Below are 19,788 nucleotides of genomic sequence, written 5' to 3' on the forward strand. Positions count from 1 at the left end.
ATAGAAGGGATTTTTTATTAATTTTTTGATTGATTTATTTCTCTTTTTTAGAAGAGATACAATGGTCTCTGAGAAAGATATATGCCATTCAGCAGTCAGCATACCAGCCTAGTTCTTCTCCACAGGGCTGAGGTTGCTTACTTTACTCTATCATGGGGATAAGAAGTGAGTCTTTGGAGAATGCTCCCTTTCTGGGAATACAGGGGTATAAAGTTCACCATACCATAATAAAGAGTAAATGAATAACGTGCCACAAACAACTCTGTGATATTAGCTTTGATCTCAGATAAAGACTCAGCATCTTTGACAAGTAGGTACCATCTCACCAAAGCTCATTCCCTTGTTCTCCTTGAAGGAGATTTAATATTTTCCACCCAGTTGAGGGCATTGCAACAATCTTCTTAGTCTTCCCATTGTAAAAATTCATGCTCAGGCAGTCACCTTGACATTAGAAATTTCAATAAGTGTATGCAAGTACCCATGGAAGAGTTCCTCATCATATCCTTAGGAAAGCCTGAGGATATTTTCTTGCCCAGAAGAAACTTTGGCTGACAGCTCTTCTCTATCCTTAAGAATGCCTCCTCTTGCAGGCTCATAGCATTTACTTTCTCATTGTTCTTCCAAAGGACGAGTCTTAGATTCTTGGGTTCACATGGTAGAAGGGGAAAACTAATATTTGCCAGTTATCCTCTGATCTCCACATAGGTGATGGTGCTTTGAAACAAATTAAAATAAATGTAGAGACAAACTAATTTTTCTTCCGTATGTTAACCAGAAACATTTAACAAAGAACTTAAATATTTATGAGGGATTCCTACACATAGACAACACAGAATATTATCAGAAACTGAATTGGCAGCAAATAAATGAAAAAGAGAATGCTAGCAAGGTGAGAGCGCGTCTGTTCTTCTAGTATTAAATTCAGTTCAAATGCAAGTCACACTACAGGAAGATAAGGACAAGCAGGAGCAATATCATTCTTTGAGTCTCTGAGTATTCAACACTCACCTTCCTTTCATAAGGAATAGAACTTCCTGTCTTATAGTATGAATTGCATTCAGCAATATAATACAGGAAATTTGTAACGTGGTGAATATGATCAATATATCTTTTAATGATTCTAAGAACAGAATATTGTCTAGAAATGTAAAAACACCAGTCAAATAGTGAACAATACATTTCTGATTTTTAGCATATTTTAAAATTACATGTAATCAGTAAACTCATATGAATTATCATGGAAACTGATATGTCCCTGCTTGTTGGGGCATATTAAATGGTGAGAGACAATCACAAAGGACTGAGAAGCACAATTTTTAAGAACATTGTGATGACTCTGTATGTTTGTAGTATTAAATACTTGAAAGAAACCCAAAGACTTTAGAGAGATTATTGAAGGAATTCATTTTTTTCCATATTTTACAAAAAGTATCAATTAGAAGAGCATGGATTAAAAAAAAGAAGAAGAGCATGGATGGCTCTGCTTTAAGCCACCTAGATCAGTTCTATGTCTATCATATAGAAGAATTTGTATAGAATGTCTCACCTGAGTCAACAATTATGCTGTATAACTGAAGTGAGACGTGTCTTCTATTAGTCAAAGCTTTGCACATATAATTAAGTCTGCAATTAGGCTAATATAAGCAGAGAGAAGAAGAACTTCTGCAAAGGATAACTGCAGTCAATTTTAAGACATACTGCTATGTTTATGGTTGATATTTCCTGATCTGGAGATTGTGATATTAGCCCATACTTATTAAAGTTTGCAGGAATCCAAGAAACCTGTTCTCAATCTCAGTTATTTTGGCTATACCAATGCTAATGTCTTCAAATAGAACTATGGACTAAGGGGTATCCTTAGCCCTCACTGAAAAAGTTTAAACCAAATTATCTTTAAATTGTCCTGCTTGTACCTCTGGTCTACACTTTTTCTATTATTTCTTTCTCCTTTTTTCCCCTTCATCCATTCTCATAACTCTTTGAGGAGATTCTCTTGAATGTGAATCCCTACAGGTTTTCCTCTCAATTATTCTTGTGGCAAAGGCTTCACTTTACTCCCTATTATAGTAGGAAGAGGTGTGAGCAAAATCCTCTGAGGGTTGATTATCCATTAGCTGTTGTGAAGAAAATATGCACCATATTCTCAGGCCAAATTGTTAGTATTGTTGATGTCAGTGATATATGTGCACAGCTGGGAACACAGTGGATTTCTGACTCATAGCTGTTTATTGTTACATTTTGGATTTAAGGAAATACTTAACAGAAAATGGAACATATATAACATGTAGTTTCATTAAAAAAAATGTTGCCCAGTGATTCTGACTTTTTTTGTCTAGTCTATTAGAGAGTTTTAACCATGTTTTTAAATAACCACAAAATAATATACAGATGACAATGTCTTTCCATGAATAAGTATTATTAACTTTTCATCTAATCGCTGCATTGTACTTTGTGTTTTACACATTAAAAATGTGGAAATCCGTTTTTTAAATCTTCAGTGGCATAACTTATATTACATAAACCTCTGTTTTTCATGAGAGCATAGAATTATTTTCCTCATATTGGGAGAAATTTAAGAGGCTGAAAGCTCAGTTGTGATGTTATATGTGTATGCTTCATGGAAATTCCCAAGTACTAATTCTACATGTATCAAATTAATTAACCTCCAACAGAATTAAAAGATTTTAATCTTGTCTAAATCAAAATAAGTTTCATATTTGAAATTTGAATAACCTTAAATGAATGTTTAGCTACAGGATCCCAATATGACATGGAACTAAAATAATGGTAAAAGGGAAAGAAGTATAAAATCATGAAAGCATATGAGGGACGTTTATGAAGGAAGAAGTAAATCCAACATATACCAAAATGTGATCTCAACTAATTAAGAAATTGGATGCAAAAATAAATGCACAGCATGAATTGCAACAGGGAAAATATTTCACATGTTGAAAATGATATAATTCTAGTAGTAGTTCTATAAGGAATTATCCCCCTTAGTTAAATTTATAAAGAGAATGAGGGAAAGGTATGTAGGAAGCAGAAAAGGGAGGGAAAGAGAGAGAGAATAAGGAAGAAGAGCATACTAGGCTTAGTCATTCATACCATTAATACCAATACTGTAAAAACATTAGTTTTCTTTTTTTCTCTATATAAGAAGTTCCAGGTAAATCAGGATTATTTGGTGAGATCCTTATTCAAACATCAATAGCAGCAACAGCAAAAACAGCAGCAGCAGCAGCATCAATAAATAACAAATGCTAAATAAGAGAATTAAAGATGGTACAATCTATTCCTGATACAATCTGAAAGTAAGTATAGGAACTGATTGCATTGACATTTGTGTAGATGTAGGAATATGTCCTTTTTTTCTGAAGACTTCAAACTGTACCACATCTGGTTATTTTAGCTTAGAAAATGATGACAAATAACTTCTTAATATGTAAGATTGTAATGTATTGTGTTAGCACAGCCCAGTATTTATATATAAATTCTTTAAAAAAGTAATAAAAGTCTGCATGAAATTTAATCCCATGGTTATTGGTATGAGGACTTCTGAAACATGTTACATTACTTAGGAAAGATCACTCACCTGTTGCCAAAGTAACATTCACCATATTCCCAGAATCAACTTGGCTCACCTCCAAACTTTACCTGTGATTGAAGCATCATCCATATATAAAGAAAGCCCCCAATTTCTCCTCTCTCTCCTTGTCCCTCTCCATCTCCCTGTCCCTGTCCCTCTCCCCTTCTCTTTCTGTTGCCAACTTGCCCCTCTTTTTCCCAATAAACATGCTACTAAACTTGGTAGAATTTTATGCAAAATTCCAGCATAATCAATAAATATGGCCTAGACCTCAGAGAGTCTATGCAACAAGGAAGGAGTCAATGGAGATACATGGACCATTCTGGGATGGGAAATTAAAATTGATTATGTAAGCTCCCTGAGAGAAAGTGCAAATTGCAACAGGGGGTATGAAAGAGAAAGTTTGATGAACGGAGATAATCCTGGGAGAGAAGATTTGAACTGAAAGAGTTATCAGGGATAAGGTAGAAACCTAGGGCAATGTAAACTCCCTAGATGTACTAGGGTGACCCTAGTGAAGTCTGCTATTAATAGGGGATGCAGAATCTGAATTTTTTACTGGATATATTCTTTCTTTCTTCTCCCCTTTCTTTCTTTCTTTCTTTCTTTCTTTCTTTCTTTCTTTCTTTCTTTCTTTCTTTTTTTCAAGACAGGGTTTCTTTGTATAGCCCTGGCTGTCCTGGAACTCACTCTGTAGACAAGGTTGACCTCGAACTCAGAGATCCACCTGCCTCTGCCTCCTGAGTGCTGGGATTAAAGGTATGTGCCGTCAAGCCTGGCAAATATATTCTTTATTTACATTTCAAAAGTTATCCACTTCTTTTTTTTTCCTCTCCAAAGGACATCCTCCCCCTATCCTCTCCCCTGTACCCCTGCTCATCATCACACCCACTCAGGGTTTCTGGCCCTGGCATTCCACCACACTGGAGCTTACAGACTTCAAAGGAGAAAGAGCCTCTCCTCCCATTTATGACTGACTAGGCCATCCTCTTCTGCATGTGCAGTTGATATCATTCATCCATTTGTATTCTTTATTTGGTGATTTAGTCACTGGGAACTCTGGGGCTACTGGCTAGTTCATATTGTTGTTTCTCCTATTGGGTTGCAAACCACTTCAACTCCTTGTGACCTTTCTCTAGCTCCTTTACTGGGGATCCAATTCTCAGTCCAGTGGATGGCTGTGAGCATCAACCCCTGTATTTCTGAGGCACTTGCAGAGCCTTTCATGAGAGCTATGTCATGCTCCTGTCAGCAAGCACTTAAAGATGAAACCTAGATCATTTAAAGAAATCGGGGAAAAAAACCCAAACCAAAAAACAAACAAACAAACAAAAAACAGGTGAAGGAATTCAACAAAATCAACCAGGGTCTAAAGTAGGAAATATAAACTTTAAAGAAATCATAAAGGGATACAGCCTATGAAATTTAAAAGCTAAGAAAGAGAACAGAAGTTACAGTTGCTGTCATCAACAGAATACAAGGAATTGCAGAGTGAATCTGAGGTGTAGAAGACACCATAGAAGATATTGATACAACAGACAAAGAAAATTAGTACAAAAAGCTCTAATCAAAACATTCAGGAAAATAAAGTCACAGTGAACAGACCAATCCTAAGAATAGTAGGTATAGAAAAGAATGGAGAGTTCCTTTTCAAAATGTCAGTAAGCACCTTCAACAAAATCATAGAAAAAATCTTCCCTAATCCAATAGGAGATGTCCATAGAAGTACATGAAGTTGACAGAACAAGAAATAGAGTGGACCAGAACAGAAATTCTTCCTGTCAGATAATAATCAAAATACCAAATGAATAGAAAAAGAGGTACTATTAAAAGTATTAAGGGAATAAATAGTGGAATTTCTCCCCAATTAATTGATTTGATAATAAAGTTGGCAAGAAGCAAATTGCTGGAGAGAGGATGACAGAGGCCTTCTGGGTCTGAGAGAAGAGGAAATGCAGGAAGAAGGAATGGGTCCTTTTTGATGGTGTGGCTGGAGCAAAAGGAGGTAACATATTGCCTCCAGGACCTGTTAGTTCTGGTGGTGGACCACTAGCATCTATCACAGAATATTTCTAACATAGACTATTTGATGTGTTTAGGAGAATATATTCTATACCCAGCAATTGTGTTAGCTGATGATTCTAAACTAAGACTGTATGGTTTTTTATATCCAAGGTTACTCAGGTGGGCTCCAGGGGATAGAGCCAGTCATAGCAGGCTCGCCACAGGAGACAGATGAATGGGAATGTGAAGAGTTCAACAATGAGTGAATCTTCGGAAACTGGGAAGAGGGTGGATTGATTATAGCCATGGGGGCAAGGACTACCGTTGCTGACACATCTCTGGCATTAGTGTGGAGTTTTCTTTTAATAATTACACATTAGAGAAAAATGGAAAAGTAACAAATGAAGGTAGACACTTGAAAACATGGCTATCATAATTACAACAGATCTCTCTACAGAGTCTCTTAAAGCCAGAAGATCTTAGACAATTATCATGCTGACTCTAAAAAAAAACCACATATACCAGCCCATGCTACTACTTTCAACAAGACTCTCAATCACCTCGATGGAGAAAATAACATATTCCATGTCAAATGCAATTGAAACAATATCTTTTCACTAAAACAGATATGCAGAGGATAATAGAAGGAAAACTCTGGAAAAAAAAAAAGAGGGAATCTTCTCCAAGCCAAAATCAAGAAATTAATCTTTGCACAACAAACCCAAGAGAATATGATCATACAAACATAATTTTTCCTCTAACAACAAAAATAACCTGAAGCATCAATCATTAGTTTTTAATATTTTACAACATCCATGGATTCAAATCCCTAATAAAAAGACACACGCAAAGGCACTGAATATGGAAAAAAAGACCCAGCATTTTTTCTGCATACAGAAAACACACTTTAGTGTTAAAAATAGACACTAACTCAGGGTCAAAGGCTAAAAAAAGTTCCAAGGAAATAGTCACAAAAAAATAAGCTGTATTAGCCATTGTAATAGCCAATAAAATGGACTTTCAACCAAAAGTTAGCAAATAAATTCTCATACTCAAAAAAGGAAAAATCTCAGAAGATGAACCTTTAATTCTGAATACCTATGCTTCAAATTCAAGGGCACCCATATCCATAAAAGAAACTTTACTAAAGCTCAAAACATACCTTGAACCTCCCACAAAAAATTGTGATAGACTTCAATATCCAACTCTCACTAATGGACAAATCAGGGAAACCGAAACTAAACAGAGACACCTTTTACCTTAAAATAAATGAACATAACTCTTCTAAGCACCTCATGGTACCTTCTCTAAAATTGACCATAAAATTGGTCACAAAACAAGTCTCAACAGATATAAGTAGATTGGATTAATCCCATGGGTTCTATCATGTCACCAGGGATTAAGGCTTCTCTTCAATAACAACGTAAACAATAGAAAGTCCATATACCCATAGAAAATGGCCACTCTCTACTCAGTGATAAAATGGCCAGGAATAAAATAAGGAATGAAATTAAAGACTTACTAGCACTTGACAACATTGAAGGTACAGCATATCCAAACTTGTGAGACACAAAGAAAGCACTGCTACGAGGAAAACTCAAAGCACCGAGTGGCTTCATAAAGAAGTTAGAGAGGTTCTACACCAGCAACTTAACAGCACACCTGAGAGCTCTAGAACAAAAAGAAGCAAAGACACCCAAGAGGATTAGATGGCAGAAAATATTCAAACTCAGGGCTGAAATCAACCAAGTCAAAACAAAGAGAAATATACAAAGAATCAACAAAACTCAGAGATGATTATTTGAGAAAATCAAAATGATTAATGAATCCTTAGCTCAACTAACTAAATGGAACAGAAACAGTATCTACATTATCAAAATCAAAATTGAAATGTGAGATATAATAGCAGAGAGGGAGGAAATTCAAAAATTATCACATCCATCTACAAGTATCTATACCGAACCAAACTGAAAAATGTAAATGAAAATGGCTAATGTTCTACACAGACACCAGGTACAAAGTTTAGATCAGGATCAGATAAATATCTGAACAGCCTCATAACAGATAAGGAAATAGAAACAATTACTAAACTTATACCAAAACAAACCAAATCAAACCAAATCAAATCAAATCAAAACAAAACAAAACAAAAACATACAAACACACAGGGCCAAATGTTTTTAGTTCAAATTCAATCAGGCTTTCAATAGTAATATAAAAATTCCTCACAATAATAAAAAAATTAGAAACTGAAAGAACTCTATTTGATTTGTTCTATTAAGATAGATTTATTCTGATACCTAAACTATATAAATACACAACAAAGAAAGAGAATTTTAGACCAAGTTCACTTATAAATCCTGACACAACAATATTCAATAAACATCTCTAAAACCAAATTCAAGAATAAATCAGAATGATCACTGACTTTGGTGAAGTCCACTTTATCTGAGGGATGATTCCATATATTGAAATCCATCAAGGGTTTCCACTATATTAAAAAAAAAAAAAACTCAAGAAAAAATTTCATGATCATCTCATCAGATGATGAAAACAAATTTGACAAAATTCAAAACCCCTTCATATTAAAAGTTTTGGAATGATCAGATATTTACAGCCCATACATAAACATAATAAAAACAATATACAGCAAATCAATAACCAGACCAAAACTAAGTGAAGAAAAATGTGAATCAATCCCACAATTATGAGGCATTAGACAGGACTTCCCATTCTCTCCCTATTCAGGATAGTACGTGAAGCTCTAGCCAGAGCAGTTAGACAACAAAAGTATGTCAAAGGGTTACAAACTGAAAAGGAAAAAGTTAAGATATTACTCTTTGTTGGTGATATGGTAGTTTTATTAAGTGACCAAAAGATTCCAGGATTGAACTCCTACAATAGATAAACAACTTCAGCAGAGTGGCTGAATATAAAATTATCTCAAACAAATCAGCAGCCTTCCTCTATTCAAAGAATATGTGGTCCGAGAAAGAAATCAGAGAAACCAGACCCTTCACTTTAGCCACAATAGTATAAAATATCTTGGTGTGACTCTAAGATGGAAAGACCTCCCATGCTCAAGGATTGGCAGGATTAATGTAGTTAAAATGGCTTTCTTTCAGAAAGCAATCTACAGATTCAATGCAGTCTGCATCAAAATTCAAATTCAATACTTCATAAAGTTAGAAAGGGTAATTTGAAGACTAATACAGAATAAAAAACAACCTAAGATAGCAAAAACAATTCTCAACAATTAAAAACAAAACCCAAAACAAACAAACAAACAAACAAACAAACAAACCTTTGGAGGAATCAACATGACTATCTTCAGTTTGTTCTATAAAGCAATTTTGACTACATCTTTCATGATACTGGTACAGCAACAGACATGTAGAACTATGGAATAGATTGAAGACCAAGAAATAAACCCACACACCTATGGTCATTTGATCTTTGACAAGGGAGCTAAAATCATCCAGTGGAAAAAGGACAGCATTTAGAACAAAAGGTACTGACTCAACTGGCTTTTATCATGTATAAGAGTGTGAATTGATCCATTCTTATCTACTTGTAGAAAGCTCAAGTCTAAATGGACCAAGGTACACCACATAAAACCAGAGACACTGAAACTTATAGAGGAGAAAGTTGGGAAAAGCCTCAAAGATATGGACAGAGGGGAAAAATTCCTGAACAGAATTTCAATGGCTTGTTCTGTAAGATTGAGACTCCATAAATGGGACCGCATAAAACTGAAAATTTTCTGTAAGGCAAAAGACACTGTCAATAAGACAAAAAAGCCACAAACAGATTTGGAAAGGATCCTTACTAAGCCTTAATCCAATAGGGAACTCTTGTCCAATATATAAAAAGAGCTCAAGAAGCTAAACTCCAGAAATTCAAATAATCCTATTAAAAAGGGGGCACAGAGATAAAGAAAGAATTCTCAACTGTGGAATATCTAAGGGCTGAAAAACACTTGAAAAAAAATGTTCAACATCCTTAATCACCAGGGAAATGCAAATCAAAACATTATTGAGGTTCTACCTCAGATCAGTCAGAATGACTAGGATGAAAAATTCAGGTGACAGCAGAGGATGATGATGATGTGGAGAAAGAGGAACACTCCTCCATTACTGGTGGTATTGCAACTTGTACAATCACTCTGAAAATAAGTCTGCAGTTCTTCAGAAAATTGGAAATAGTACTAAGGGCAGATCCAGCAGTAACTCTCCTGGGCATATAACCAGAAAGTGTTCCAACTTATAATAAGGACATATGCTCCTCTATGTTCATAGAAAGCCTATTTATAATAAGCAGAAGCTGGAGAGAACCCAGATGTCCCTCAATAGAGGGATGGATATAGAAAGTAATTTACACCATGGATTACTACTCAGCTGTTAAAAAAGAATTTATGAAATTCTTAGGCAAATGGATGGATGTGGAGTATATCATCTTGAGTGAGGTACCCAATCACAAAAATACCCACATGATATGCACTCACTATAAGTGGATATTAGCCCAGAAACTTAGAGTATCCAAGATACAATTTGAAAAACAAACAAACAAACAAACAAACAAACAAAAAACCACATGAATCTCAAGAAGATGGAAGACCAAAGTGTGGATACATTGCTCCTTCTTAGAATGGGGAACAAAATACCAATTGAAGAAGGTACAGATTCAAAGTTTGGAGCTGAGAGTGAATTAAGGACCATTCAGAGCTTGCCCCACCCAGTGATCCATCCTATCAACAAACATCAAACCCAGACACTATTGCATATTCCAGCAAGATTTTTCTGACAGGACCCTGATATAGCTGTCTCTTTTGAAGACATGCTAGTGCCTGGCAAATACAGAAGTGGATGCTCACAGTCATCTATTGGATCAAACAGAAGTCCTAAATAAAGGAGCTTCTGAAAGTACCCAAGTAGCTAAAGGGGTCTGCAACCTTATAGGAAGAACCATGATTTGAACTAAGCAGTACACCCCAGAATTTGTGTCTCTGTTTGCATAGGTAGCAGAGGATGCCCTAGTCAGTCATCAGTGGGAAGAGAGGCCTCTTGGTCTTTCAAACTTTATATGTACAGGGGAACACCAGGGCCTAGAAGTGGGAGTGAGTGGGTAGGGGAGCAGGGGTGGGAGAGGGACTAGGAGATTTTCAGGATAGCATTTGAAATGTAAACGAAGCAAATACCTGAGTTTGCAGTACTTCAGAAAACTGGACAGGGGAGGCGGCCTCAGCCTCAGCAGCAGTGGTCACCATCTTGGTTCCGGGACTCCACCGAACTTAGGAAATTAGTCTGAAGAGGTGAGAGGGTGCGCCAGAGAACCGGACAGCTTCTGGGACAGGCAGAAGCACAGAGCCAACGAGGCAGCAACCTTTAAGGGCCGCAGACAGCCGGCCACCATCCGGACCAGAGGACAGGTGTCCGCCTGGCTCGGGAGGAGGCCTCAGCCTCAGAAGCAGAGGTCGCCATCTTGGTTCCGGGACTCCGCGGATCTTAGGAATTTAGTCTGCACAGGTGAGAGTTTGCACCACAGAAGCTGACAGCTTCTGGGAACTGCCAAAGCAACACAGCTTCTGAGAAAGGTCCTGTTTTGGGCCTTCTTCTACGGCCAGGATGAGGTCCAAACACAAGATATCTGCGCACCTTCCCTGTAAGAGAGCTTGCCAGCAGAGAGTGCTCTGAGCACTGAAACTCAGAGGAGAGAATCTGTCTCCCAGGTCTGCTGATAGACGGTAACAGAATCACCAGAAGAACAATCTCTAAACAGAGTCAACTATAACTACTAACTCCAGAGATTACCAGATGGCGAAAGGTAAATGTAGGAATCTTACTAACAGGAACCAAGACCACTCACCATCATCAGAACACAGCGCTCCCACATCGCCCAGTCCAGGGTACCCCAACACACCCGAAAACCTAGACCTAAATTTAAAAGCATATCTCATGATGATGGTAGAGGACATCAAGAAGGACTTTAATAAATCACTTAAAGAAATACAGGAGAACACTGCTAAAGAGTTACAAGTCCTTAAAGAAAAACAGGAAAACACAAACAAACAGGTAGAAGTCCTTATAGAAAAACAGGAAAAAACATCCAAACAGGTGATGGAAATGAGCAAAACCATACTAGACCTAAAAAGGGAAGTAGACACAATAAAGAAAACCCAAAGTGAGGCAACACTGGAGATAGAAACCCTAGGAAAGAAATCTGGAACCATAGATGCCAGCATCAGCAACAGAATACAAGAGATGGAAGAGAGAATCTCAGGTGCAGAAGATTCCATAGAGAACATCGGCACAACAATCAAAGAAAATGGAAAATGCAAAAAGATCCTAACTCAAAATATCCAGGAAATCAAGGACACAATGAGAAGACCAAACCTACGGATAATAGGAGTGGATGAGAATGAAGATTTTCAACTCAAAGGACCAGCAAACATCCTCAACAAAATTATTGAAGAAAACTTCCCAAATCTAAAGAAAGAGATGCCTATGAACATACAAGAACCCTACAGAACTCCAAATAGACTGGACCAGAAAAGAAATTCCTCCCGACACATAATAATCAGAACAACAAATTCACTAAATAAAGATAGAATACTAAAAGCAGTAAGGGAAAAAGGTCAAGTAACATATAAAGGCAAGCCTATCAGAATTACACCACATTTTTCACCGGAGCCTATGAAAGCCAGAATAGCCTGGACAGATGTTATACAGACACTAAGAGAACACAAATTCCAGCCCAGGCTACTATACCCAGCCAACCTCTCAATTACCATAGATGGAGAAACCAAAGTATTCCACGACAAAACCAAATTCACACATTATCTCTCCACGAATCCAGCCCTTCAAAGGATAATAACAGAAAAAAAAGCAATACAAGAACGGGAACAACGCCCTAGAAAAAACAAGAAGGTAATCCCTCAACAAACCTAAAAGAAGACAGCCACAAGAACAGAATGCCACCTTTAACAACTAAAATAACAGGAAGCAACAATTACTTTTCCTTAATATCTCTTAACATCAATGGTCTCAACTCGCCAATAAAAAGACATAGACTAACAAACTGGCTACACAAACAAGACCCAACATTTTGCTGCTTACAGGAAACTCATCTCAGAGAAAAAGATAGACACTACCTCAGAATGAAAGGCTGGAAAACAATTTTCCAAGCAAATGGTATGAAGAAACAAGCAGGAGTAGCCATCCTAATATCTGATAAGATTGACTTCCAACCCAAAGTCATCAAAAAAGACAAGGAGGGACACTTCATTCTCATCAAAGGTAAAATCCTCCAAGAGGAACTCTCAATTCTGAATATCTATGCTCCAAATACAAGAGCAGCCACATTCACTAAAGAAACTTTAGTAAAGCTCAAAGCACACATTGCGCCTCACACGATAATAGTGGGAGACTTCAACACACCACTTTCACCAATGGACAGATCATGGAAACAGAAACTAAACAGGGACACACTGAAACTAACAGAAGTGATGAAACAAATGGATCTGACAGATATCTACAGAACATTTTATCCTAAAACAAAAGGATATACCTTCTTCTCAGCACCTCATGGTACCTTCTCCAAAATTGACCACATAATAGGTCACAAATCAGGCCTCAACAGATTCAAAAATATTGAAATTGTCCCATGTATCCTATCAGATCACCATGCACTAAGGCTGATCTTCAATAACAAAATAAATAACAGAAAGCCAACATTCACATGGAAACTGAACAGCACTCTTCTCAATGATACCTTGGTCAAGGAAGGAATAAAGAAAGAAATTAAAGACTTTTTAGAGTTTAATGAAAATGAAGCCACAACGTACCCAAACCTTTGGGACACAATGAAAGCATTTCTAAGAGGGAAACTCATAGCTATGAGTGCCTTCAAGAAAAAACGGGAGAGAGCACATACTAGCAGCTTGACAACACATCTAAAAGCTCTAGAAAAAAAGGAAGTAAATTCACCCAAGAGGAGTAGACGGCAGGAAATAATCAAACTCAGGGGTGAAATCAACCAAGTGGAAACAAGAAGAACTATTCAAAGAATTAACCAAACGAGGAGTTGGTTCTTTGAGAAAATCAACAAGATAGATAAACCCTTAGCTAGACTCACTAAAGGGCACAGGGACAAAATCCTAATTAACAAAATCAGAAATGAAAAGGGAGACATAACAACAGATCCTGAAGAAATCCAAAACACCATCAGATCCTTCTACAAAAGGCTATACTCAACAAAACTGGAAAACCTGGACGAAATGGACAAATTTCTGGACAGATACCAGGTACCAAAGTTGAATCAGGATCAAGTTGACCTTCTAAACAGTCCCATATCCCCTAAAGAAATAGAAGCAGTTATTAATAGTCTCCCAGCCAAAAAAAGCCCAGGACCAGACGGGTTTAGTGCAGAGTTCTATCAGACCTTCAAAGAAGATCTAACTCCAGTTCTGCACAAACTTTTTCACAAGATAGAAGTAGAAGGTATTCTACCCAACTCATTTTATGAAGCCACTATTACTCTGATACCTAAACCACAGAAAGATCCAACAAAGATAGAGAACCTCAGACCAATTTCTCTTATGAACATCGATGCAAAAATTCTTAATAAAATTCTCGCTAACCGAATCCAAGAACACATTAAAGCAATCATCCATCCTGACCAAGTAGGTTTTATTCCAGGGATGCAGGGATGGTTTAATATACGAAAATCCATCAATGTAATCCATTATATAAACAAACTCAAAGACAAAAACCACATGATCATCTCGTTAGATGCAGAAAAAGCATTTGACAAGATCCAACACCCATTCATGATAAAAGTTCTGGAAAGATCAGGAATTCAAGGCCAATACCTAAACATGATAAAAGCAATCTACAGCAAACCAGTAGCCAACATCAAAGTAAATGGAGAGAAGCTGGAAGCAATCCCACTAAAATCAGGGACTAGACAAGGCTGCCCACTTTCTCCCTACCTTTTCAACATAGTACTTGAAGTATTAGCCAGAGCAATTCGACAACAAAAGGAGATCAAGGGGATACAAATTGGAAAAGAGGAAGTCAAAATATCACTTTTTGCAGATGATATGATAGTATATATAAGTGACCCTAAAAATTCCAACAGAGAACTCCTAAACCTGATAAACAGCTTCGGTGAAGTAGCTGGATATAAAATTAACTCAAACAAGTCAATGGCCTTTCTCTACACAAAGAATAAACAGGCTGAGAAAGAAATTAGGGAAACAACACCCTTCTCAATAGCCACAAATAATATAAAATATCTCGGCGTGACTCTAACGAAGGAAGTGAAAGATCTGTATGATAAAAACTTCAAGTCCCTGAAGAAAGAAGTTAAAGAAGATCTCAGAAGATGGAAAGATCTCCCATGCTCATGGATTGGCAGGATCAACATTGTAAAAATGGCTATCTTGCCAAAAGCAATCTACAGATTCAATGCAATCCCCATTAAAATTCCAACTCAATTCTTCAACGAATTAGAAGGAGCAATTTGCAAATTCATCTGGAATAACAAAAAACCGAGGATAGCAAAAACTCTTCTCAAGGATAAAAGAACCTCTGGTGGAATCACCATGCCTGACCTAAAGCTTTACTACAGAGCAATTGTGATAAAAACTTCATGGTACTGGTATAGAGACAGACAAGTGGACCAATGGAATAGAATTGAAGACCCAGAAATGAACCCACACACCTATGGTCACTTGATCTTCGACAAGGGAGCCAAAACCATCCAGTGGAAGAAAGACAGCATTTTCAACAATTGGTGCTGGCACAACTGGTTGTTATCATGTAGAAGAATGCGAATCGATCCATACTTATCTCCTTGTACTAAGGTCAAATCTAAGTGGATCAAGGAACTTCACATAAAACCAGAGACACTGAAACTTATAGAGGAGAAAGTGGGGAAAAGCCTTGAAGATATGGGCACAGGGGAAAAATTCCTGAACAGAACAGCAATGGCTTGTGCTGTAAGATCGAGAATTGACAAATGGGACCTAATGAAACTCCAAAGTTTCTGCAAGGCAAAAGACACTGTCTATAAGACAAAAAGACCACCAACAGACTGGGAAAGGATCTTTACCTATCCTAAATCAGATAGGGGACTAATATCCAACATATATAAAGAACTCAAGAAGGTGGACCTCAGAAAATCAAATAACCCCCTTAAAAAATGGGGCTCAGAACTGAACAAAGAATTCTCACCTGAGGAATACCGAATGGCAGAGAAGCACCTGAAAAAATGTTCAACATCCTTAATCATCAGGGAAATGCAAATCAAAACAACCCTGAGATTCCACCTCACACCAGTGAGAATGGCTAAGATCAAAAATTCAGGTGACAGCAGATGCTGGCGAGGATGTGGAGAAAGAGGAACACTCCTCCATTGTTGCTGGGATTGCAGGCTTGTACAACCACTCTGGAAATCAGTCTGGCGGTTCCTCAGAAAATTGGACATAGTACTACCGGAGGATCCAGCAATACCTCTCCTGGGCATATATCCAGAAGAAGCCCCAACTGTTAAGAAGGACACATGCTCCACTATGTTCATAGCAGCCTTATTTATAATAGCCAGAAACTGGAAAGAACCCAGATGCCCCTCAACAGAGGAATGGATACAGAAAATGTGGTACATCTACACAATGGAGTACTACTCAGCTATTAAAAAGAATGAATTTATGAAATTCCTAGCCAAATGGATGGACCTGGAGAGCATCATCCTGAGTGAGGTAACACAATCACAAAGGAACTCACACAATATGTACTCACTGATAAGTGGATACTAGCCCAAAACCTAGGATACCCACGATATAAGATACAATTTCCTAAACACATGAAACTCAAGAAAAATGAAGACTGAAGTGTGGACACTATGCCCCTCCTTAGAAGTGGGAACAAAACACCCATGGAAGGAGTTACAGAAACAAAGTATGGAGCTGAGATGAAAGGATGGACCATGTAGAGACTGCCATATCCAGGGATCCACCCCATAATCAGCTTCCAAATGCTGACACCATTGCATACACTAGCAAGATTTTACTGAAAGGACCCAGATGTAGCTGTCTCTTGTGAGACTATGCCGGGGCCTAGCAAACACAGAAGTGGATGCTCACAGTCAGCTAATGGATGGATCACAGGGCTCCCAATGGAGGAGCTAGAGAAAGTACCCAAGGAGCTAAAGGGATCTTCAACCCTATAGGTGGAACAACATTATGAACTAACCAGTACCCCTGAGCTCTTGACTCTAGCTGCATATGTATCAAAAGATGGCCTAGTCGGCCATCACTGGAAAGAGAGGCCCATTGGACACGCAGACTTTGTGTGCCCCGGTACAGGGGAACGCCAGGGCCAAAGGGGGGGAGTGGGAGGGTAGGGGAGTGGGGGTGGGTGGGTAAGGGGGACTTTTGGTATAGCATTGGAAATGTAAATGAGCTAAATACCTAATAAAAAAAAATAAAAAGAAAATCAGCAATCCCATGGCCTCCCCTCAGGAGCATCCACCAAAATGAACAAATACATAGTGGACAGATGGGGGTAACAGAGAAACTGAATAGCTTGATCATTATGGAGAGAGGTAGAACTAGAAATATGAGGGTATATCCTGCTGAGAGAATCCAACCTTGGACTTGAGGCCATGGCAATATCCCAGTTTACACAGGGCCTGAAGATGTCTGGTGCTGTGGCCATGAATCAGCATGGATCCCTGTCCATGCCTGTGGCTCATATTACCACTAAAAGTCAATTGGATATCCCTGGTCTAGACTGCAAACTTGGCCCACAGTTCAAGGGCTTTGCAGAGCTGATGCCACCTTCCACCTGCTGCAGCCATTTGAAGAATATTTTCAGCACCTCACATGTGCATCATAGTAGAACTTACCCCTGTGGTGAGGTTATAGGTGAGCCAGCCTAGCGTGTGAGAGTGTGTGTGTGTGACAGTGAGATTGAGAGAGCTGTCCCTGCCACTCACCTTCTGTGAGGCATCTCATCCTCATCACCTGAGGAAGTCAGGAGAGCTGACATAGGAGTCAGGAGTATGGGAGTACCTTCTAACATCCCTAACCAGCTGTAGCTTTCAGGAAAAAGGACCCAGCATCTTGACTTGGAACTACAGTTAGAGCTGGCTCTGTTCTCCTGGGTAAGGCATGAGATCTGGAAATCTGACTGTGTGCCTTGTTTTCTGCAGCACTGAGTCATGCAGCTGGGCAATGCTGGAGATCTTGCCCTCATGGTGCAGGAACTATAGAGTTATCCAGATGCTCAACTAAGTTACCAACAAATTCCAGATTTAAGGTATCATGTCTGCCCACCCCAACATCTATCTAATTTATGAACTTCTAGAATATGGGACAAAGCTGGTCCTGCAGATCCAAAACTGCAGGATATCCATGACAAAGGGTAATGAATGAAGGTTGACTCAGTGAGGATACAGTAATGATGGTTTAATAAAATCCAGATGCCTTGAAATGATGCATTGAAATGAACCTTTGCAAGCAAAATGCGTGGACAAAAGGGTGCACAATGAGACATATTGTGACATACAAAAGCTTCCCCAATGAGATGTTTGCTTTTTTTAAGACTTTTTAAAAAAAATGTTTGCCTTTTTTCTTTTCAATTGGGGGGAGGATGTAAGGACCAAGGATAGATACAAAAGGAAAGAGATATGAGTGGAGATGTGTTGCCAACGTGAATTTCATAAAAAAAAAATTAAAAGTGAAAAATAATACTTGTGTTTAATCTATTTAGCAATAAATGTGTAGAAGTCATTTCTTTCTCTAATACAATAAAGGTTAGAGCTTATTTTTCATCCAGTTCTTTCTGAGTTCTTTCTGAGCTGGCACTTGGGCTTTAGTTCCATATGCATATATATATATATATATATATATATATATATATATATATATATATATATATATATAAGCCTCTGAGAAAGTATGTGAATAGATTAGACAGATATTATGCATAACAAGCAAGTATGTGATAATGAATGCATAGTATGAACATATGTGTGTTTATGCATATTTGCTTATGTAAAAATTTTTCCTTCTGCAAGGGACACTCACTTCTTGTGGTTTAGTAAAAGTTTATTGGCCTAAACCTCCTTCCACCCAAACAAGCTAGAATTCAGGTTTTTGGGCAATATAGAAAAAAAAACTACAGAAATTAATTCTTTACTTATTCCTCTGCTATTATGCAACCATTGTTAATCATGCAAACCAGCAGTTCTTAATGGTAAAATAAGGAAGGAAGTTTTTAGGCTAATTTAGAAGCTATCAACACACATTCAGTATAGTTAGAGAGCTATAAAGCCAGAAATCATCAATCATGAAAACTCTCAAGAGACCATCAGTCCTAAGAACACATTGTATGTCCAATGCTTCATATGACTACTTGCCAGGATTTTGGAAAAGGGGTAGGGATTTATAGAATATTCAAGGAAGAACAGCCAACTCTGATTTTCTAGAATTAAACTCAAATAATTTGGAAGTTTTAAGGATTCCTAAGCCTCTAAGCTTCTATACACAATATATTTTCTCTGTTTTAACTAAGATTCAATAAAATATTAAAGTAAAAACATAGATGGAATAATTTAAAATATTCAAAAATTAACAATGAAAGACGTCTAATGTATGCTTAAACTATTTTAAGAATTGCATTGGTGTACAAGAACCAGGTATATGATATTTATGAATAACACTAATAAAATAAGAAGATAAACCAATAGCAGCTTAGCCACGGCAAACCACAGTATTATTTTATAGGAATTTTCAAATCAGAAAAATGTGAGCTGGCTGATACTAAACTTCTCACAAGAATACTAGCTGAAGGAACAGCGACTCTTAAATTGGGAACAGAAAGAGTGTTATCTCTAAGAAAGAAAGAATTATTAAAGGCAGCTCAGCTATTCCCTAGAGTACTGACATTAAAGGCACATTACATACTACGGGCATCCATGTTTACGTAGTTTGCTCCTGAAATCTATGACTTATGGGAAGTCTTTTGCTAAAATAACTGATATGTAGAAAATATAGCAAATCAGTGGGAAGAACTAGTGAGTAATATAGAAAGAAGAGGGTTTCTCAAGTGATAGTTAGCTGATATATAGAGTAAGGACTGCCTTTCTGGAAATAACCATGCCAACATTGCAGTACCACTTCTGCTCATAATGAA

At 37.6% G+C, this 19,788-nt stretch overlaps 1 pseudogene; it reads right to left on the reverse strand.

Annotated features, from left to right (window-relative positions):
* Positions 1 to 19,572, reverse strand: part of Gm43979 — a 77,839-nt pseudogene extending 58,267 nt beyond the window's left edge.
* Between the last annotated feature and the right edge of the window lie 216 nt (positions 19,573 to 19,788).

Source organism: Mus musculus, chromosome 6 (assembly GCF_000001635.26).
Source record: "Mus musculus strain C57BL/6J chromosome 6, GRCm38.p6 C57BL/6J".
Classification (NCBI taxonomy): domain Eukaryota; kingdom Metazoa; phylum Chordata; class Mammalia; order Rodentia; family Muridae; genus Mus; species Mus musculus.